The sequence below is a fragment of the Dipodomys merriami genome, unplaced genomic scaffold, assembly GCF_024711535.1.
Source record: "Dipodomys merriami isolate MVZ:Mamm:240054 unplaced genomic scaffold, mDipMer1.0.p SCAF_2, whole genome shotgun sequence".
Classification (NCBI taxonomy): Eukaryota; Metazoa; Chordata; class Mammalia; order Rodentia; family Heteromyidae; genus Dipodomys; species Dipodomys merriami.
The window spans coordinates 14,102,501-14,126,385 of NW_027203381.1; the positions used below are offsets into that span (position 1 = coordinate 14,102,501).

The window sequence follows — 23,885 nt, forward strand, 5'->3', positions numbered from 1 at the left end:
CCCAGGGGGAGGGGGTGCAGTGGAAGACTTTGGGGGGGGGGGAAGTCTCCTTCCTGACAAAAACGACTGAAAAGGAAAAGCAGATAGGAGGAGGAGAGAAATGAGAAAGCCCAGGGTAGCCTGAGAGGACCTTTGGGTAAGTTTCTCCCTAACTGAGGGTTGGTTGTTTTTGTTTTTGTTTTTTTAAATCTCTAAAGTCAAAAACCCAAGTTAGAAGCTGGAGAAGCTAAAAGGTTAAACTAGAGCAAAGGCATAAAACGAATTAAGCAGTCGATTATATAAGCGCATTTTTTGAAAGCCCCAAAAAGGGAAGGAAGAAAAAAAAGCAGGGTCCCATTCATGCATATCAACAGTCTTAAGTTATTTGTGCTCTGTAGTTTCTTTTCCTCGTTTTCCCCTCTTCCAACAGAAAGGCTTTAAGGAAAAAAAAAATGTGTCTGGTATTTTGTGTATAACCCCAGCAGAAGGTTTAAACTTGCCATCTGGAGGTTTATTTTTTTTCCTTCCCCTTCGTCTGGGCGCTCTGAAGGAAAAAGAGTTCAATATTTTCAAATCGGTTTGTGGGGCTCTCAGAAAGAGTTGGGCAATAGAGGAGCAAAAAAAATTATTTTAAAATTGAGAAGAAGAATGAGGGAAGAGTGAAAAGCAGCCATTTAGAAACTGTTCTCTTTGGGTACTTTGAACTTCCATTTGGATCGATCTTAATCGGAGTGTGATAGTTGGGCCAAAAGGGACCCATCAGAGCTCTCACGCAGGCCCTGTTCAGCTATAGCGATTGGCACAAACGAATTAAACATGTGTACGCGGTGGTGTCTACATGTGATGGTATATACATACAGATGTACGGATAGCGCATATAGTGAACAGATTCTAGGAATGTGTACCCATATGCATTTGAGGGTGCAGTTTTGGAAGATTAGCAATTTTATGAATGGGCAACTTTTGAAATACTATTGCTTCTACTTTGAAATACTGTTACTTTTGTTTTTAAAAGGATGAGTAAATCATCAAAAGTTCATAATACCAGCCCATTTTCTTACTAATGTTTTTAAAGCATATGTGTAATTTTTAGAATAGACAAATGTGGTGTATTGATCAAGTATTTTAATCTGCAGTCAGAAATATTGAAATTATGTAACATCTTAAAAAAAGTTAAGTGTCTGATTTTCAGTTTGTTAGATAGATGGATCTGGATATATATGAACATTATGAGTTGTGCTCTACATCTTTAGGACATTCTCATACATAAGCACCTTTACTTTTAAGGCATTTTTAGTGGCAATTCCATGAATCATACTATCTTAGACCAAATAAACTAAAATGTCTCTGAAATCTGTAAAACGGACCCACAGATTCCCTAGCTCTCATGCCCTAAGAGCATTACCATCCTTGTAAGTTCCTGCAGTTTTTATCTTTGGGGATTACCAGTGATGTGATTTTTATATGTTAATTATTAGTTGTGATCTTAAGTGGCTGAACTGCCAAATTTTTAGTTTAGGGCTTGGGCATTTTAACTCCCTTTTAGCCAAAAGGAAATTTTAAAAATATGTATTCCATTCCTACAGCTTGCCAGTTTTCTCTACCATAAGAAAATGCTGAATATGACATCATATCACTAATATGCCCTCGCAGTTGCCAAATATTTTGGTTGTTAGATTTTTTTTTTTTGAGAGGATGGTACTCATAAAATCAAGATCACTCTGTCACAGGAAATGTATTTATAGGAACTGTTTTAAGGCGCTTATTAAAAACAAATCTGGTGATGTGTATCTCTATTGAATCAAACACTAGAAAGAGGCAAATTATACATACATTATTTTTAGAAAAAAAAAGTAGCCATTTGGAGCCCCAACAGAAAGCGTTTAAAACCACGGATGGTTGGTTTGCAGTGTTTCGTTTTAGCTTTGTGGAGTAGACAGCAGAGTCCAGTTCTGTGTGTTCTATTGGAGCCAGTGCAGAATCATGTTTTAAAATGCCTTGGTGGATACACTGGGGAATCCGATTTTTGTTTATTCGACAGTGTGTATTGTACTGACTCTAATTCTGCATTCAGCCGCTTTTGATTTGGTGCCAGACATCTTGTGGAGATTGTGTATGCTATGCATTAATTGTTTAGAATGCCTATGGAGGAGACTTTTACATTTCTTGAGTTCGCTTTGCTGCTTGTTTGGGTTGCATTTTGGTGTCTATGTACATGTATGTTCAATGTGTGCTCTAACCTTCATTGTTGGAGTTAAGTGTGGTCAGCTATGTGTTGCACAAGTTTTCCTCTGAAGACAACACAGCCTTGAATTCCTTCTTTTTTCCCTCCAGTGACAAGTCAATTACTTGTTTAAATTCAGTTTGAACTCTCTGAACTGAGAGAGGCCAGAGGAAGCAGGTTTTCCCTGTGAATAAACAAAAGAAGAAAAATGGAAAATCATTCCAAAACACTGTGATTTTCGCTTGCGGGAAGAATACAATTAAGCATTACAGCAATTACGATTTCTTCTTTTTGAACTGGCTAATGTAGGGCATGTAAAATCGGTTCTCCTCCAGCTTACTCACAGGAGAAACATGATAATCAATGACATTTTATGAGAAAAGAAATAAATGTGAATTTTCTGTTATCTTAAAATATAAAGTGTTCCATGACTACATCCCCCCAAATTTTTGCCTGGCTTGTCCTGAAGTGTGGGCTCCATGAAGCAAGAATAATCATAACCCTGAGAACCACCACAGAATAAATCTTGAGTGTAAACCAGAAGGTATTTTTAAAGTACAATAAATCTTGAATGTAAACCAGAGGTATTAAAAAAACTCAGTTTTCCTCAGGGGGAGAGTTTGATCAACTTGACTAAATAATTTTTGTGATTTTTGTTGTTGTTGTTCTTCATGCATGAGCAGTATAAATACAAGCAAATCCCAATTTCAGTTAAATAAAAAATTGGAAGGTATTACTTGAGAACCATAGGAGAAATATATAGCAGTATGATAGAGAAAATCAGTGCAGTTTTTTTTTCTATTTTTCTTTTTCCCTCTGTCTCTCCGTCCCTCCCTCCCTCCCTCCCTCCCTCCCTCCCTCCCTCCCTCCCTCCCTCCCTTCCTCCCTTCCTTCCTTCCTTCCTTCCTTCCTTCCTTCCTTCCTTCCTTCCTTCCTTCCTTCCTTCCCCCCTCTCCTTCCTTCCTTTCTTCCTTGCTTCCTTCCTTCCTTCCTTCCCTCTCTCTTTCTCCTTCCTTTCTTTCTTTCTCCTAACTTCCTAACTTTCTTTCTTTCTTTCTTTCTTTCTTTCTTTCTTTCTTTCTTTCTTTCTTTCTTTCTTTCTTTCTTTCTTTCTTTCTTTCTTTTCTTTTCTTTCTTTCTTTCTTTTCTTTCTTTCTTGTGAATACAAGCTGTGTCCAATTGTGCCGTTCTCTGTCCTCATTTGGGCCACAGGAAGTACCAGGTATTGCTTGGCCTACAACAAGGGCACTTCTAGACATACCTTTTGATTTTGAGAGCTGCATATATGTTCATATGTTCATTGAATAAGAATTTTAATAAGTAATTACTTGGTCAGATTTTGCCTACTGAAAAAAGTGTGGCGATTCTACAGAGATGAAACTATGGCAAATGAAATGGAAACAAAAGTGGGAAAATTTCCGCCTAATGGTAATGTAAGATCACATCACCAACTCTCCCTGCGTGTGCATGTGTTAAATCGTATAGAGAAACCTATAATTATTGTAATTGCTCTTTTTGCTTTATACTAACAAGCTTCAAACCATGTCTCAAACTAGTTGTTTTGAAATAGTTATTTGTCAAGTCATCAAATCTCCGAAAGTAAATGGTAATGAGCTTCCTATGTTTATATTCTGAATACTGGCCATATTATATAGCTTCTCAACCCCATAAAGTTCAGAAATGAAAATGGCTATTAATTCTTTCTGATACTGAGATAAAAGAAGAAAACAAGACCAACTTTGTGTTTTTTGCTCACAGTGAAAAATATAGAAACATTTGACTATCAATCTCTCAGAGTACATTCTTAGAAGAAAGTTTGCTTATAGCTAAGTGACAGTCATAGCAAATTAAAATTTTAAAGCAAAAATTTTGGATATGAAGTATTCAGCTTCTTTCTCATTGTCCACAGGAAGGGCAACATAAAAATTAATATGTATATAATTATCAGTAATAATATTCAGGACATTCTACAAATGGCTCTTTTTTGCAAAACTTATACTTAATTAGGATACCCACATATAAGTAAGACAGTAGGATTTTAGAAATGTATCAACCATACCAATTGCATTTAGTAGTTTAAAAGGATTTTCATATGTACGCTATTTTTTAGAACCATAACTATACCCAAAAGTAGCCAATGTAACGCATTACAATTGAAAATGATTATTGAATTGCTGTTACAGAGCAAAATTTTGTTTAAATCACAATATAATTTTAAAACAATTTTTTACTCCTTCCAGATTTAAAAAAATTATACATATCCAAAAAGAAACATGCTTTTTTAAAAAATGAGCTTTACTACTTGGCATATATAAACATGTTATTTTGCAAATTTTAAAACAATGAAAGTTTCTGTGTTTTTATCCTCTATTTAATTGTTTAAAACAAAATTATTCTGATTTCCTTCTTTACGTTTAAGCTAGTAAGAATTCATCAGGCACTTAATCTCCACAGTGTAACTGCATTTTGCTCTCTTGCCTCTGATTAAATTTCTAAAATCCCTGCGTGAGATTCCCACATGTCAGTCTAAACAGTTTTTGTGAGGCTAATTTCTTAGGAAGAAAAAAAAATATATGGCTGATTTTTTTGAATCCCTGATTTCTAGTAGGTTTGGGTATCTTGAATATAGTGTTGATAATTGGTAAGCCTTCTTCTCATTGTACTAGCAGATGGCATTGTTTCAAGAATTAGGAGGAAAGACAGCGGAACAGAGAGAGAAATGGTCAGGAAAAGAAATGAATAATAACTGGTGCACTCTTTAAATACCTTCCCAACTGATCTACAGGAAACTGTGTTGAAGAATCATTTGTTTCCTGTTCCACTATAAATGTGGTTTGCATTACATTGTTTGCCTTTTTTTTTTAATATTGCTTCTTTGGTTTCTTGCGGTCTGAGGATAACTGATTTCTTCTTTTGACTTAAATAGCTTTATCATTGTTTGATTATAGACACTGCATATATCATTGGGTGTGTGTGTGTGTGTGTGTGTGTGTGTGTGTGTGTGTGTGTGTGTGTGTGTGTGTGTGTGTGTGTGTGTGTGTGTGTGTGTGTGTGTGTGTGTGTGTGTGTGTGTGTGTGTGTGTGTGTGTGTTGTTTCTGTTTCCAAGCCTGCTTGCAACTTCTATCACTGCTTTATCACTTGAGGGTGAGGGCTAGACATTTCTTTATGTCAGGTTATGTACTGGTCAGCCACCTGCCATCAGGAGTTCCAGGAAGAATACAACTAAAAACCTAATTTCTGATCCAGTGAAGATATGTCAGTTTTTAATATGGCTGTAGCAATTTTAAAAGTTGTTCAGATTTAGATTAACTCGTTTTTAACTCTAGGAAGAAAGTGCAATGCAAATATGTATTTGCTTTGCATAACAAAAGTTAAATGCATGTCTTATGCCTATGGGAATTTACATGCAAAAGATTATTGATTTTTTTCCATTCTGATATTGTGAGACTTACAGAAAAGCTCATTTGTTCATAGTATAATTTAAAAGTCATTTTAGCTTAAGTCTTTCCAAGTTCTTATATATCTGATTAGATTTTTAAAGATCAATTACCCCTTAATACTTAAAACATAACTTTAAGGTAACAGGGTGAAATTAGATGTGATTGAAATTATTGAAAAATGGAACTTAGTATTCTTAATATTTATCATCTGTTTAGGAAATAAAAACACAGGTTCTTTAAAAAAAGAAGAAAAATAATTATCTGTATACTATAGAAAACAATTGAATAAGAATAAAATTGAATGAGATACTTTTACAAAATAGTATTTTTAAGAGAAAAATAATTTGGTAAAATATACATGTGAAATTTTCACAAGATTTCCTTTCATGCTTTTTAACATCCTGAAATCTATTTGGTACATTGTCTTTACATCTTAGGTAGACTACAGAGATATACCTACAGTTTTTTTTTTAAAGCAAAGCAAGTGTTTGGGGGGTGTGTGGGGGGATGTGTGTGTGTGTGTGTGTGTGTGTGTGTGTGTGTAGAACAGTTCTTAGTTCTTACGGTTGCATTTACCATTTGGAGATTGAGAATAGTTTGAGAATTATGCATTACTCTGCTTAAATTGAAGGTAGATTTTCTTTTATGAAATGTCGAAAACCCTTGATTTATAATTTCCAAATTGCAACTTTTTATTTGCAGGTGTATTTATGTCACAATAGCATCATCTGGTTAGTCTTTTCAGGTCTCATTTCTGATATTTTTTTGGCTTGGAATTCCTTCTTGCCTTGATTTCTTGTTCAAAGTTGTCCTCTACATTTCTTAAGGAAATTATGCATGTTATTTAAAAGAGACTCTACAGCTCTACTATTTTGATTGGGAATGAATACTACTTTAACCTCAGACCCCTCACTTCCCAGTTGGGGTAATGAGAAGGTTAAAACACCTGAGAGGCTAGAGATGGGAGACCATGTAGATGATGGTCTAATTTCAGGCTCTGCTGGAAGAAAAAAAAAAAGCATGCAGTATTTGGCTGGTGTCCTCCCTAGACCTTGCTTGTGCTTTCCTAGAAACCAAATTACACTTATCTAGAGAGAAGGGGCACGTTTAGGTAATTGTTGGGACCAAGTAGAGGAGAGTTGGATTCCAGCTGCTTCCATTGTAGCTGACCTGAAACTGAATAGGGGATGTAAGCAGTAGAGGCTAACATTTGACTTGTTCTTTTTACTTCCACAAACATAAGGGTGAGAATTATAGAGTACTGAATGACTACACCAGTAATGAGCCTGTTCAAGTGGGAATTGCTATGTTGGGGAAATTTTAAAAAAATACACACACACAAATAACACCACACCATGTTAAAAAGAGTTTATGCATTTACCAACCACAGTCCTCATAGTATAGCCCAATAAAGTGTAGCCACAGTCTGAACCCATGCCTTTATTTTTATTGTCCTCTGTATAGAGAGTTGATTTCCATTGCTACCTTTTGGGTTACCATTTTTATGCTCACAGCAAGACATTTAATGACAGTGGCATCCCATCTCAGAAGGAGACAAAATATAAAAGTTTTCTAGACTCCCTTTCCCCTAGAACTGTGCTCTCTACTACTACTTAGTAGTAGTAGTGAGATATTATTATTATTTTAGGAAGAATAATTCTATATTACTTAACAGCTTTTCTCAGGAATAAAACAAATTAAATTGATGTTACATGCATATTTAAGCCCCATCCCATTAAGTACTGACATGATTAAAATAATCAAATGTATTACTTAAAAAATTAAAAAGGATAAATTCCGCACCCCATTATTTTATTGACTTTTAAATATAAATTGCAGAAATGTTTACATTCCTGATGGCATTATTAAGCTAAACTGACAAATCAGAGGGGGGGGGGAGTTGATTGGCCAGCACACATGATTATTTCTGCACCTGCTATGACAATTCAGAAGAGGAGTCTGAGCAGTTTGGGCGCTAGCGTGGATTTGGTTTTTCTTTGGCTTCCTTTGTGTGATGTGGGGGTTGGGATAAATGTTTAACAAGTGTGGTTTCACTTTGTAGTGCCTTCTTGTGTGTTGATGTGATTAAAAGACTACAATGTTTTTCATGTAGCTTTGAAATTAATATGCAAATAAAAGGGGATGGAAAGGCTTCCCTGTACCTGATGAATGAAACCTCTCTGAGCAGAATGGAGGGTGTCAGCTTTTTCCTAGTTACTTGGTTACAGATATCACCAACTTTTCATCTTTATCCCATGAAGGAAGGGAAAACGTGGTAGGATTGAAGATATGGGATGAGAACTCTTTCGATATTTATTTTTTGGTTATCTTTTGAGACTAGGAGGTTAGAAGATCCTGAGAGAATTTTTTTTTAAGATGAGTTATGTAACATTGGCCAAGCTTTGGTTGAAAATTGTGCCCCCCCCTCCTCCTCCTCTTCCTCTTCCTCTTCCTCCTCCTCCTCTTCGTCCTCGTCCTCCTCCTCCTCTTCGTTGTCCTCCTCGTCCTCGTTGTCCTCCTCCTCCTCCTCCTCATCCTCCTCTTCCTCCTCCTCCTCCTCCTCCTCCTCCTCCTCCTCCTCCTCCTCCTCCTCATCATCATCATCATCATGGAATATCATTTTTCAAACATTTGAGCCCTGTTCCTACCTGTAGCTTAGTTAGAATCCCTGGGTTTTCATTGTTCACAATGAAATTCACCCAAACTTTTGTACCCTCAGTGGAATAGATAATGCCCTGTTTTGTGATTTTTTTAAGGTTCCTTAAGAGATGTTTTATTCTTTGAAATCTTATGACATTAGATTTTGGATGAGTGAAAAACCATCTCTTTATTTTCCTATCCAGTAGCTAGTCTGAGTTTCCAGATATGTCAGTAAAATACCACTATTTCCTGAAAGATGCAAATGACCATTATTCATGTGAGTTTAGACTTGATCTGTGGAACCACTGAAATTCTCAAACTTCAGTAACTTCTAATGTTTAGCAGGGATACCACTTAATCTCTCCTGTCTTCACAGCAAAATGTTTACATAATTCAGCTCTCAATGTTGCTATCAACGATTTAGCTTATTCTTTCCAGAGTTAATACTGTTTCCATAATTAAACATGAGTTTGCCATAGGAGTATGTCTTTAAAGGGACAATCCTCTCTGTTCTTTAAGCCATCTCTTGGTTTAGTCAGAAAAGAAATGGGAGCTTGGTTTTATTTTAAAGCAAATAAATTATTACTCTACCATGTATTAGACATTCAGCTTCAGAGGGAGTAAAAGATAAAAATTCCATGGTATTTTCATTTTTGTTACATTGGCAGCAGGAACGTGTATGTTCAAATTGGTTATTTTCAACTCATGACAGCTGTGATATTTAAAATGATCACAGCTGTTGTGACTTAAAATTGATTTTTTCTATTAGCACCTGAGAAAAAAGACCTGTGTCATATTAAGAACTTAAATAAGGTAACTGTACAGTTAGATAGGTTGATGGGAATCTGGCAATCCTGTTTCCCAAAGGTTGCGGGATGAGGCAAACTTCTTGGATGCTTCCTGGGGATGAGGAAAAACCATGGAAATAGGTACCCATCCATTAAATGCATGTACCTTTCAAAGGATTGATGTAGTAACAGATGTACTTGGCCCAACTTTGCAATGTCAGTTTTGCTAATAAAACCTTTTAGGATTCAGTTCACTTAACCCTGAGGGGGGATAATTGATTTAGATGAATGATCATGAAAGCTTACCTTCTAAACTCTAGAACCACTGATACCTTTCAGATATGACACTGCGAACTGCAAAAATCATTCCTTATGGAGGAAGTTTACGTTTTAAGACTCTTTTCCTCCATCATTTTTAGGTGATAGGAAAAAAAAGAAAGAAAAACAGATGACAAAGGAGCAACAAATTAGGCCAAAGGCACTTGTTTGTTGGAATCTTTAATACATTTTTAAGGTTCACAAATGCATTTAACCCTTTTCATAATTAGATAATGATTCTTGGGTTTGCTTAGTCTGCTTGGATTTTTGTATTAGAATCCTGAAAAGATTTCCTGCTGAAGAGTTCAGCAACTGTCTCAAAACTAGGTACATTTGGATACGGAAATAGTGTTGCATTTTGAAGTCGATGGTGTGGTGTATAAAACATACAGCAGGCCTGCTGTGGAATTATTTATGGATAATAGTGCCGTCACAGATGTATTGCCAATAGGGAGCTATGTAGATTAAACTCTTTGGCTGGATCTATGCTTTTTACCTGTGTAACTCAATCAGAATTGAAAGCATGACAGGTTTGAGGATGATGAATGTGTGACAGACAGGATGAGAGAAAGCATGGAGTGGTAGATGGATAGATGGATGGATGACACAACTAGACAGTAATAGATAATGCCAATTATTTAGTACTCAAACTTGTTTATTCATTAAAGTTTGTACACAGTGTATACACAGTTATACAAAATGTGTCATTTTGCATATAGGTCAGAACATACTGGTTGGAAATAACATTTTCCATCACATAATGATAAATATTATAGAGATAATTATAAAAGTTTGACAGTGAACATGGATTACCCATTTCAAAGATACATGATAGAACTCTTGCACTCTATAGATCACCATGTCAAATATCACTCACTAAGTGATTGTGGGTTTAAATGGCATTTTCCTCGACCTAAAGGAAACTAGTACCAGAGATAAACAATATTTATGTGAAGACTTAAGAAAATCAGTGAAGATATTTGTTGCTGACAGATGTTGATTACAAACATATATCTATAGAACAGTGGTTCCTGCCTCCAGGGGACATATGGCGATATCTGGAAACAATTTTGATAGTCACAACTGTGGGGATGAGAATGGAAAGGGAGCTTGCTACTGGCATGTGGTTCTAGAGGCCAGGGATGCTGCTAAACCTCTTATTCTGAATAGAACAGTCTGTCAGAAGTGTTGGGGATGAGAGAAATCATATCTGGCCTTACGTGACTGATTCTTGTCATTGTCAGCCACTTGGACAGTTCCTTCCCATTCCTTTCCTTCTTTTCCCTTTCTTTCCTTCCTTCCCCTCCCTCCCTCTACCCTGCTCTTCCCTTTCTCTTTTCTTTCCTCTCCCTCCCCTCTTTTTCCCTCCTCTTCCTCTTTCTCCTTCTTTTCCCTTCCCTTCCTCCTCTTCTCCCCTCCCTTTCCTTCCTTCCCTTATAGTACTGTCCAGGTATCTCCAGTGTTTACCATGAAAATGTGATATTTTATTTGCAGTGTTGTAAAAATAGTACATCATTTGTAGACCAATTGGAAAGGCTTCAAGGCAGCTGTTAGAGATGTTGAATCAATAAAGGTATACTTCTCCCTATCTTAAATACATATTTACATCTTATCTTTTAAAATACTGTGAAGTACATCAGTATAGCTGCAGGTTTCTCTGAATCATTCTAAAAGAAGTGTGTTGTGTTTTGATTTCCCAGAGGACATTGAAAGGAAAAGAGAAATTAGCATAAAGAAATGAATTAATAATTGCATGTAAGTATTGGGGATCATTAAGGACATTGTGTAAATATGTAGTCTCCTTTCAAGTAAAGGTTATAGCAAACATTGAAAACTCTCTTTTTAGTTTGCAGTAATTCAGCTTCTTTCCTACTGACAATCGGGGACCTCTCTTCCTGCCACTGCTGTGATTTCTATCAACTCTGAATAATTCCTGGCAGTGTTTTGGAAAGCGAAGTTGAGACCCCAGTTGCCTTCCTAGCACCCTGTGGAGGAAGGTTGCAGGATCTGGTGGCAGAGTCTCACACCTGCCAACTTTTAGAACCCAGAAGCACACCTCACTTCTTGGATGTCAAGTTTTGGAGAGAGTTGCCAAGTCTGACAGTAGCTTGTACCACTCTTCAGTTTCTTCCCCAGGCTATATGAGGTTCTCCAAGGTTTGATCCAAGCGGCAGCCTTGTACAGGAAAGGGACAGAAGCTCTGATTTGCAGTATGGCTTTGGTGCAGGGTACTTCTTGCTTAGCTCATAAGCTAGTGGAATTTTGGCTCTATTCTACAACTCAGACTCTTGTATGTCATTGTTTCTCATTCCCTGTCCATCTTGGTGCTGCCCAGAAGTTACTTGGAAGCCTGGCTCTTTCATTTAAGCACCCTCTCTCATTTTAGCGTTTTGTTTTGTTTATAATTTTGTTTATACAAAGTTATTTGAACTCATAATGAGCAAAAAAAAATGGACATTGCATTCCCAGAAAGTAATAAAGATGATCATTTTTATGGCAATTTCATTTATTTGGTTATCCTGAGGGGAAGTTTTTGAGCAAACCTTGGCCTTGTTTTCAATTTTGATCAATCATTGATTGATCACATGTACTAGACTCTCAGTATTTCTCTTATATCCCATTAGTTCCAGTATAACCCTGTGAATAATTCTAAAACAGTAACATATTTACCCCTTGAGTAATCTGAGGTATATTTACATCAGATATTGATATGGTATAAAATTCATCTTATAGTGCCTTTTCTTTAATGATTAGCAAAGTGGTTTAAAACCAGAATGGAACACATAGTCAATCTTTTACTGCAATTTTAATTAATTAGTCAATGAAATACATTTGGAAGCCTCAGTTCCTTCAGGTGTTTATTCATACTTAACCCTTAAGATAGGTAAGATAAGTGCTTAATCCAGTAAAATAGGTACTTAATCTTTAATCCAGTAAGATTGGTGCTCCAGGCTACCATGTCCAATGAAGTGGCCACATGAGGCTATTGCTAGTATCGTATAAATTAATTAAAATTAGATAATTTTAAAAAATAATAAAAACCCCAACCCTTACTTCCTAGTTACACTGGTCACATTTCAAGTGCTTGGCAGTCACGTGGTTGGTGGACACTGTGTTGAACTACACAGCTAGAGAATGCTTGCATCGGTGTAGAAAGTTCCATAGGGAAATGCTGGTTTGGGAAATAGAAAGAATTAGGGATTAAATACCTGGTTCAAGAACAGACCACTCAGGACAGAACTGGAGTCCCTTTTGCCATTTATTTCAATATGATTTTTTCTTACCTTTGTTGTCTGCCATCTCTGAGGTCAGACTTGACAATGTCAGTGCTACCTATCCCAATTCAGTGCATTTATCTCAATTACATTTCTTTCTTTTTTTAAAAAAAATTAAATTTAGAGCATCATAATTTGGTCAGAATTTTCCATGAAAACAGCTCCTTGCCTGTCTTTGGAGAATTGAGACCCTAAATCTCCTTCGTCTGCATCAGCCAGTAAAATTCTCTAAGAGGAAATTCTATATGCCTTAAAGCATTTTTGTGCACCAGTGAGATTCTTACAGACAACTAAGGAAGGTCTTCACCACCAGTGAATGATACATGGTCTATCCTATGCACTCATGTATCTATACACAGTCAGACAAGGCCCTGCATAGAAGGCTTCCATATCCATTCTGGCTGTTCTACCAAAAAAGTAGTGATTTATTAATAGTTAAATAGAGTATCTTTACTCACACAACCGAGGCATTTTTTTTTCATAGTACGTGAAAAGATCTGTCCATCTTTCTACTAACACCAATTTAGTCCCTAACCACCAGACATTGCATTGTTAAAGAATTATGTCACATCTTCCAAACAAAGCTGGCAAACATTAGAGAAGGCCATTAACCATTTCTCATCAAAGGAGTAGTACAACATTAAACAGGTAGAGATGCCCAGAAGTATTTGTTAATGAAGCAATGAATATGACTACTTTTAGTACTATGTTTCTCAAGGGTTCTCTTCCTCAAAGGATCTCTTCCTCACATCTTTTACTCCTTTGAATAAGAGATTACTTAACTACAAATGTACAGATGTAGTATCCTGTCAGTCTTTACAACCCTGAGTTTATTAACCCTGGTTAATTATTGAGGCACCAGATAGCATTTCCATTCTTACCTGGGCACTAAAAATTATACTAACTATTCATTGATAACTGTAAGTGGCTGTAGATGGTCTGGCTGTAGGATATGGGTGAGCACTGGGAATCCTGATGTTGTTTGTGCCTTGTACTACTCTCATCGAATAGATGAAATGATTGTGGAACTTTTTTAGCATCCTCCTCCTGGTGGTGCACACCAGGTCTTACAATCTCTAGGACTCATCAGTTGTACATAGTGGCAGGTGCTTTCTCTTTGGGCTTCTAATGGTATACAAAAGCCATGGTTTCTCTACCTAATAATTATGGTGTTAAAAGGCATTTATGTTTTGTGCACTCTTGCAGCTTGTACCATGTTTAGTTCCTGTTATGCAAATACCACTTTAAACTTAGAAATGCCAATTTGCATTAATATTTTGGTTTCATATAGCTAGCTATTGCATTTCACAAACAAGTGCGTTTTAATGAGTACTGGCAGAATGATTTTTTTAAGAAAAAAGGTTATTCATTAAATACTATTGTAGAAAATAGAGTCGTTGATTGCCAAAAGTCATTAAAACAAAATAAAATGTGTATCGAGGCCACAAGGACTGTGTGACCCTTGTCGTATTTGGAACCACAAGAATCAACGCTATTCATGCAGGCATGGAGAATGGTGTTAATTAATATAAAAATGGAAGCCAGCATACAATTGACACTTTTTGAGAACTTAAAATGTATTTTACTTTGGGGGCATGAGCATCATAAAATCATAGGATGTTAACTGAATTAACATTGAAGGACTTCAACAATGATGAACACTGAAATATAAAGAAATGTCTTGTTAAAACTTGTATTTTGATATTAAATTTTGAAGTGAGGTTTTTTTTTCCTGCTCTGTGATTTTTTTTCCTCCCTGAAATTTTTCATGAGAATTGTGAAAAAAATTTAAAAAAAAATTGGCTGAGGCAATGTATGAGAAAATTAAAAATTTGCAACTGGATTATCAGAAATGCACTACGTTAACACCTAGACCTTGAATTCTGCCGCCATGGTTGTCATAGCTGTTGTTCCTAATTATAATGAGCTTTTTTGGTGTTGTTACTGCAGTTGTCTCCCCGCCCCCCCTTAGCTCACTTTTCCCAGAAAGAGAGTTCCAAGCCTTTGAAAATTCTCATGATTTTGCAAATCCACTCTATTTTTGTCAAGAATACAGGAAAGTTAAAACTGGCTGGTATGATGCCATGTTTTGAATCCAATTTTAAAGCAACCCTTTGCAACCCAGGGAGTAAAGCTGACATCTTTGTATCTGTAATGAAGATAATTATACCTGCAAGGTGACATCACTAGCGAAGTGACAAATGAACTTGAAAGCTGAATCCCTGGTCTTCTCTGAATTCTGTAGACCACTTTTGGCATTTAACACTAGACACCTCTTTCATGCCTGTCGTTTGAGAAGTTGCTTTCAGATGAATTTACTAAAGCTGACTGACACAGGGTTAAATTAATTCTTTTCTTTATTACTCAAAGTGATACAGACCTTTCTTGGACTAATGTAGCTTAATTAGTGGTCAATTAAAACTGAACATTGCTGAATTGAAGTTCTTTGATCAAACTCCCTGGCATGGGTTCTCTTTCTTTAACTAGCCACCATCTTGAATTCATTTGGAATCAGTAGTATAAACAAGTTTAAAACTGGTTCTTTTATAAGAAAGTCAGCAGGCTTGTATAGCTGTGGTTTCTTTTTTTACTTCTGCAGGCGGCAATTCAAAGGCATGCTAAGTGAAAACAGTACTACACCCTAAAAAAATACATTTTTAAAAAAGTAACACTAAGTGTTCAGAAAATAGTCAGTACCCCTCTCCATGTATGTTAGACAGAAGATAAATTTATCTATACATAATTAATCATCAGTCTCCTGGTTTCTGTTACCTTATGGTTAAAAGGAGTCTGCAGTTACAACAAAAAGTGAAACAAACAGAAACCAACCTGTGTGTTGGGAATGGAGGGGTAGGCCACCACTAACAGAAATGGTCACCAATTACCCCTAAGCCAACGCTTTGTTGCTCCTGGGAACAATATTTCATCCCCACTGTCTTTGGGAAGGGAGTGAGACCCAACTCAATTTACTTGTTGATTTTATAATTTATTTTCAAGGCATTGCTGCATAGACATAAGGGCTGAAAATGGTATATTCTGTATGCACATCCACTTGGTTAAAGAACAGTGCTTTTTCAAGAATTTGGGTGCAGTCACAAAACAAATAGGGAGCTGGGCAGGTGAGGAAATGGAAAAGAGGAAGTCACTAAATATACTTAGGTCAATCTCTTCCTTTTATCCAGTGTCCTGTCTTAATATTTAAGGTATAGATGATGTTCCTGTCTAAACATGAATTGATACAATTCAGTAATTCCAGGTTTTAAAGGCTGTTAACAGCCTAAAAGTACCATAGATGGCATTAAGTTAGTGCCATGTATTTTAAGTGGTTATTTATTAAAACCCGCACTTTTATATTGGAAATAAAAGTAATAGATTAGACTGAAATAGACAATTTTCTTGGTCCCTAAATACCTTTTTCTGAACTGTGAAGAAATGTTCAAAGAACAGGAAATTTTAGAAGTAGCCATGTACCATTTTCCTCCCCTGTAAATAACAAGACTTTTTTTACTTTGCCTTTGTAAACTATGATACAAATTAAAATTTTCATCTCTTGACAGAAAGAGAAATTGTTTATAGTCAATGTGCCTTTCAGCATTCTATCTTGCGTTCTCCCTAAAGGGCTGATTACGGAGAATAATTGGGGATGATAGCGGGAGGAAGACGACAATTCCATTTAATTAAAGATAATTTATTTTACTTTAAATTGGTGATGTCCCACATGAATAAGAGTAGATTTAGCAGATAGATTTATTAATGGGTAGTGACATCTCAGTTGACAGAAAAAGCAAACATTTTCTTTCCTCATTGTTTTTATTGTGTCCCAGCACCTGAAATTGCTGTCACCCCGCTTCCTCTGCTGTTGACAGAGCTGTAGACTTTTCCACCAAATATGCAATTATTGGTTTATCACTGAAACCAACTTGATCCACTCCTGAGTTAAAAACCAGGCCAAGAGCTTAAAAATCTGCCCAGGCCCTCAGGACTAACACTGAGAATACTCTCTTCCCAAATGACATTTCCTTGACTGATTCTTCCAAGTTCTCATAGATTCTAGGGTAGTTTCAGTAGTTTTTGAATGAAGACTCTAAGATTTATTTTGGTCTTGACCAATATACTTATTACATGATTATTCCTTTAAGGGAAATGTTGTACGTTGAGTGTTGTGGGTAATGAAGGGTAGCACAGAAACACCAATTGCAATACTACGCTCATTTCTGTAAGGAATTCTGTGTGGCACTTTAGGCCCTTATATGTATCGTTGTCTCCTGAAGTGGTAAAGTGAGCCACCCTGGAAGATAATGGAATTTTTTAAGTTAGAAAATGAGTTTAAAAGATGCATGAGATTATTTTCCTACATGTTCTGAGTTTATAATGGTTTTTAAAGCATACTTTTAGCAAACTTTAGAGATCTATAAGTTGTAAGGAACTATCTTCATGCTTCTGATGCATTGTCTTCTAGTTTGTCCAAATTCTCCTCGCTCTCTCTTACATTGTGTGTATGCCTCCTGCTTTACATCCCATCCCTGGACTCTTCTGTTTTCTGTCACTCAGTCATTTCTCTGTATGCTGGCCTTGTATGTTTCTTTCACAATATCTTTTTCTTTGAATGAATACAGACCTTGGCCACTCCTTCTTCCCAGAGATTCTCTTCCTGCCCACCACTTCCTCTGTTCACGCAAACCTTCTAGTTTGATAGCTAATTATCTGGCTACCTTTTTGCTTCTTCTTCATACCCATTTCCTTTATGCCAGCACTCTACCTTGAGTCTCAAGCTTTCAGCAACATATCTGTCTTTAAAAATAAAAATAGCCTATGTAACCTGTGTTTATGCAGTGAAAGAAAAATGAGGTTTTCATTCCTTTTGGGAGAGGGGTGCAGAGGTTGAAGATCATCGTAGAGTTTTTTTTTTTAAACAGATGGTTTAATTTTATCCTCTCCTGCCATTTCAGTTATCCAAATTGCAGTTAGATCACTGGTGATGTTTTACAAGGATTAATTTTTATTAAATCTCGATTTTCATGTTGTGTTAACCTTCTCTTTAGCCAAAGCATCTTATTCGTTTTTATCTTCCCATTTAACATGTTGGTTTTAATAACCTGGTCTCTCAGGCTTTTATTTTATCCTCAATTTCCTGCTACTTTTCTCCATCTCTCTTTTTTTAAAATTGCTCTATTATCCTCATTTCACCTTGTATCTTTTCTTCTATAATTATTAAATCCCGGATACCTTCCCCCCAAATTCTGCAAACAAGAAATGTTGGGGGAGAAAAGAAATTGGCAAGTAATGTCCTTTGCTGAACATGAGGGAAGTTTGCTTTAAATCCTACTAATTATTTTTCCCCAGAGTTGTACAGTCATGGACCTGGTAGTAATAAGAACATGAAAGCAAGCATTCAGATAGACCAAAATTGATCCTTAATTGGAGGTGAGAATACTGCTTTCCATGGTAAAAATGGAAAAGGAAAACTTTTGCCAAGTAGAGTCTCTTCAGTAGTTTCTGTATCCCTAGGAAAATGTAACTATGTTTGAGCCATAAATACCTGAACGGACAACTGTGCAGTGTCCCAAACTAGAAACTCCAACACTTTGACTCTGTAAAAAAAGGAGTTTGGGGAGATCATGTCATCCCAGGAGGTAACCGGACAGGGAGTGGCTAGTAAACATGGTCCAGATGCAGCTCAGGCCAGAGAACAGCCTGGCGCTTGGACATTTGGATGTCTGGGCTTGTCCCACCTCCTGTTCCTCATGTTCTCCTCCCAGCCTCCTTAGGCCCTCCCACCACCAGGCCGGCCCCAGGCCTAGCAGCAAACATCTGTGGGTCTGAGTTGCATATATCCAGCATGAGGTTGCCTTTCTGCCTCCCATTATGAATTCTGGGCTGTGGTCCTACGTGCTTCTTGTCTGTCAGATTGCAATTCTGATGCTGTCAGCCATGTCTGACCAATCAGCAAACAACACTACAGGATGAAATTTAAACAATGCAGATGCTCAGATACAGGGTTATGTTGCCTGTTCCACGAAGGGAGAGCAGAGGTAAGGTCAGAGTCTCCCCAACGTGGTCTATTCCCAGTCTGCTTGGCTTGACACCTCCTGAGCTTCGCTGTCCTGCTTTGACTTGTATGTGGTCATCTGCTTTGCCATATTTCTGCTCCCCTGCCACTCACTCACCAGAACTGTTGCTTTCATCTGCTGCTCTTGTCACTCCTCTCTGTTCATGCATTCACTTCCTTATTTCCTGGCATGGGGCTGTCACTACCAGTGTTCCCGCATTGCCTAGAGGCTGTGGTGTCCTTTCTCAGGACTTCGGTGACCATACATTGTGGAAGGCAGGGTTGCTGGGAATCAGGGAATACGAATGGAATTAAAAGACCTTACGAGTTTTCTCTCTGTGGGACAATGTGATTAATCTGTAAGTTGCATCCATGGATTCTTTCTTACCACTGAGATGCACTGAATTGTAAATTGAGCTTAAATCATCTCTGGGGGGGGGGGATCTGGCTTACTTAGAGATGATATAAATAGATCTGACCTAAATGAAAAGGAATCAGCCAGCCCTTTAGAATTGGGGTAAGCAAAAGAGAGGGTCTGTGTCCCTCTTCCTAGAGTTGCCAGTGTGGTTAACTTCCTAGGTTCCTGCTGGCAGAAGAACAATGTGATCGTCATCCCCTTCTGTTTTCAGTATTGAGTTGGCCCTTTTATATGTTTGAGTGTTTATAGGGTTCTGTACTGCCTCGTCCCATCTGGAAAATATTTAAACTTCATAAGATCTATAAGACAAAAATATCACATATAATGGGATAGGCAGAAGGAAGAAAGCTTAGACCCCATTGCATGTGTCTAGAGTCAGTCAGTTGTTTATTCAGAAGTGGCTTCGAGAGGAATTGGAACAAATAGCTGTGTGTGGTGAATGGTTTGGTCCAGAGCTGTACATTTCACCACAGAATGAGCCTTGGTTTGTAAAACTGACATTCTGTTGTGACTTCCAAATCCAAACAAATCTCTGCAAATTTCTGCCTGATCGAGTTAATAGGAAAATATATACATGCAGAGGCGAGAGCGTTGCTACTTGCAGTTCTGTCAGTGCGGGTGGAAATAAGAGATGGATTTTACCTACTGTATTACATGCAGCCAGCCTACTGCCAGGACCTCCAGCTCCCTGGTTTGCTTGATTTTTTTTTTCTTTTCCTTCTTCCTCCGTGAGAACAATGGGATGCAAAAAGAGCCTCAGACTGAGCAACAGATATGGGATCAGGGTCACTTTTCTTCTAATTGCCTTGTAATTGGGGAGTGGTTTCCACTTTCCCACTATCTCACTGGCAGGGGTAGAGAAAGACAGATGTGGCTGAGCAGGAATGAGCTTTTGCCAAGACGGATGTACGGGGGGGGGGGGGGGGGTGGGGTAGGGTGGAGGGGGGTGCCATTCCCTGCTCCTGATCTGCTTCACACCTGTGTTCATTTTCCCTTGTGATCAATGACCTGGTATTAACCCAGAGAGACCTTTCACCTTTGCATGGCCAGTCTCTTGGCTAGTGGACCCTGCTTTCTCTGATTTACAGGTGGTTGCTCGAGCCATGTACACTTGTTTTTCACGATGCACCATGCACTTAGCAGCCCAGCAAGACCTGCAATTTCATCCCTCTCAAGGGGCCGGGAGGGGAAGGAGGGGTAGGAAGGTGGGGGGTTGCAGCGCAAGAGGTTGCTGTTTGCATGTGCTTTTCTATTTTGTGGCTCATATGGTATCAATTACCATTTGATGGCAACGCCAGGCCTGAGGCCTTTTTGCATGTTTGTCCTGTGAGAAAGATCTGGAAGAACCGACATATGGTTTTGATCGCAGCAATTGCAGGTTGATAGAACGAGCACAAGGGTGAAGTGGGTGGGTTTTCCTTCCGGCCCTTTCCACTCTGGGTTGCTAATGTGCTTCACTTGTGGAACTGGTCTTTTCATCATCATCCTGCCCCTCCTCTCCCCTTCCCTCCCACCACCCCTCCTCACCTCCAGACCATTTCGCATTCCTTGTCCCGGCCTCCTCCTCCTTGTGTCCCAGTCACCACCACAGACATGTGGCCCAGATTAAGGACCTTCAATTAAAAAAAAAAAATCCACTTGCCTTTGAGAATCCCAGGGCAGGTCAGTTCATCTTGATACATACTAAAGTTAAAATCAAATGGGGCTTGGGGGGGGAGGGTTGTCTTACCTCCTCCCCCTCCCCCCTCAGAAGCTCAAGACATTCTTTTAAGTGGCTATTAGTTCAGGTTGCTAAACATGGAAATGATGCTGAAAAATAGTAGCAATCGAGATTAACAAGTGAGTGAGTGAGTGAGTTGCAAGGGAGGCAGGGAAGTAATAGGTGTGAGTGTGAGTGTGTGTCATGTAAAAATACACCTCCTGGAGGTGTTTTGCACGTGTGCTGCATGGGGGCCAGGTGGATGCTGTATAGGAATTCACTGGGGGCATTGTCTTTTTATACATCTCAGGCATAAGCGGGGAAAAGCAAATGCCAAGTATATCTCTGTGAACATTTTGCTGCAGAAGAGAGATAGTAGAGACCCATCTCCCATACCCAGTGGCTTCTCTTGTACTCAATTTGCCACCATAGGGGGTATCCAGGAAGAGGCTCCTCATCACTCACTGCTGCTCAGCGGGGACTGCATCTGTGGTATACCAGGGGAGGGTCTAGGATTAGGGGAGCAAAAAGCAGACATTGAGGAGAGAAGAGCATTACAGATACATTTCATGTTGCCCGTGATATATTATTTTTTGGCTGCCAATTAACATTTGCCAGTAGTTCTTTCAAATTCTCTTCTCTTGTCCTATGTCCTGCCCATTAAGTTGTAATGTTCATCACTTCAGATATTATTTTCAAAATAATATAACTTAGCTATGTGCCTAATTATATTATTATTTAGTCCTATATTGCAATGTATGTGTATATATACAAAGATACATATACATATGTATATATACATATATATATATAGTAATCTTAGCTACTCAGGATGCTGAGATCCAAGGATCATACTTCAGAGCCAGTCCAGCAGGCAAGTTGGTGAGATTCCTCTCTCTATTTAACCACCAAAAAGCCAGAAGTGGAACTGTGGCTCGAATGGTAGTGTGCTAGCCTTGAGTGAAAAAGCTAAGAAGTTATAGTGCTCAGGACCTGAGTTTAAACCCCAATATCAGCACAATAATAATAATAAAATTAAAAGTTATATCATTTAAGAAGGTAAAGTGATTATCTTCTTTTTTAAACCAGAATGCTCTTAAAGAATCCACACACAGGGCTGGGAAGGTGCTTAGTGGTAGAGCGCTTGCCTTGCATGCATGAGGCCCTGGGTTCAATTCCTCAGCACCACATAAGCAGAAAAAAAAAAGCCGGAAGTGGTGCTGTGGCTCAAGTGGTAGAGCGCTAGCCTTGAGCTGAAGAGCTGAGGGACAGCGCCCAGGCCCAGAATTCCGGCCCACAACCAAGCCCCCCCCCAAAAAAAACAGAATTCAGGCCCACGACCGGGCCCCCCCCCAAAAAAAAGAATCCACACACACTTTTTTTAAAATGAGATGTAATGAATTCTTCAGGACAGCTATTGAAACATAATAAAAATAGAAGACACATTTCTTTTTCATATTCATTTCCATATTAGAACTGATCTTTATTGAAATGGAATAAGAATAAAAAGCTTAACTTGTAAGGAGATCTATTTATATATGTATGTTAGACTGTAGAGAAACCCAGTAGTTACTGTTTACAGATAATGATTTAAAGTTACTTCTTGGCCAAGTCTGAGTTTTGGTTTGCTAAATGATTATAGGATTTTTAAAAAATGGTTTGATAATGGTAAAATTGTTTTGGTATTTCATAATCTTGCTGCAAGACTCCCTTAGGATATGTTTGAACTTGGAATAATTAGCCATTTTAATAGATCCTTAGTAGTTGCTACTTTGGTCATCTGACTGATATTTAATGCACACACATATATAAATACTTAACATTTCTTCTTTGTTTCACATACCACTATGAGCAGCTTTGGGGGAGTGTTGGGTTGAGAAAAACTAATTCGGTGATTTTTTTTAAACATAGTGCTTTCCTGAAATGTGTAGTATTGTTTCAGTGGCTCCGTGCTGCGAAAATACCTCATATGGGCTATTAGCCTGTGTTGGAACATGTCGAGTTACTTAGCAGGTATTCTGGAGGGATGTTTTTATTGGAGAAAACTTGGTAAATCTCCTAACATCATTCTGGTTCTGAAATGGGAAAAATGGAAACGTTTTAAGGATGAGAGATAGCCGGGCCTTGAAAGTGTTATAAGTAGAAATCTTTTCATTGCTGGTTTAGATAAACCAGCATTCTCCTGCTTCTTCCCCACCACATGGCACAAGGTCTGATGGAAAATGTGAACCTGTATTTGTACAACATACTACATACAACATACTACAGATAGCACTGGATACCACCTATGGATACTACCTATGTGTTTTCCCCCAATATTAATTTGGTTTTCCTACTGCAATTTAGGAGAATTTACTGATGGACTTGACATAACAGTCTTTAAAAAAACACTATCTGCCCACTACTCTTAAAGTCTGATTCGATCTTTAAAACTGTAACTTCATTGTTTCTTTAGAATGATGACATTTATGGAGACATTGGTGTAGCTAAAAGATGAAAAGTTTCCTGTTTGGGCTTCGTGCATAGTACCTTCATACAAGAAAATAGCTAAATAGAGGGAACCTAAACTGCCATGGCAAGTTCTGAAGTGAAAATTACTTGTATTTGTGGTTGTTGTGCTGTTGCTTTCAGTTTATAGTTGTCAACAGTCGAAAAGTATTTATAAAGTTATGCTACAGATTTTTTTTTGGTTGTGCATAAGCAACCATAAGACCATGCTTGAGTCAGAACATTTCTTTTGTAAACTGAGGAAGAGCTAAAGTTATGACTTAAGTGTTAGAGTATCTGCCTACCAAGAATCGTCCCTGAGTTGAAGTTCAAATACTGCCAAAGGAGGAAGGGAGGGAGGGAAAAAAGGAAGGAAGGGAAGAAGGGAAGGAAGGAAGAAAGGGAAGGAGGGAAAGAAGGAAGGAAGGAAGGGAGGGAAAGAAGGAACGAAGGAAGGGAGGGAAAGAAGGAAGGGAGGGAGGGAAAAAGGAAGGAAGGGAGGAGGGAAAGAAGGAAGGGAGGGAGGGAGGGAGGGAAAGAAGGAAGGGAGGGAGGGAGGGAAAGAAG

The 23,885-nt window shown here is 38.0% G+C and overlaps 1 protein-coding gene across 15 annotated transcripts in view; it reads left to right on the plus strand.

The window, feature by feature from the left end:
• Positions 1–23,885, plus strand: part of Tcf4 (transcription factor 4) — a 355,777-nt gene that overhangs the window by 257,696 nt on the left and 74,196 nt on the right. The window lies entirely within an intron of this gene.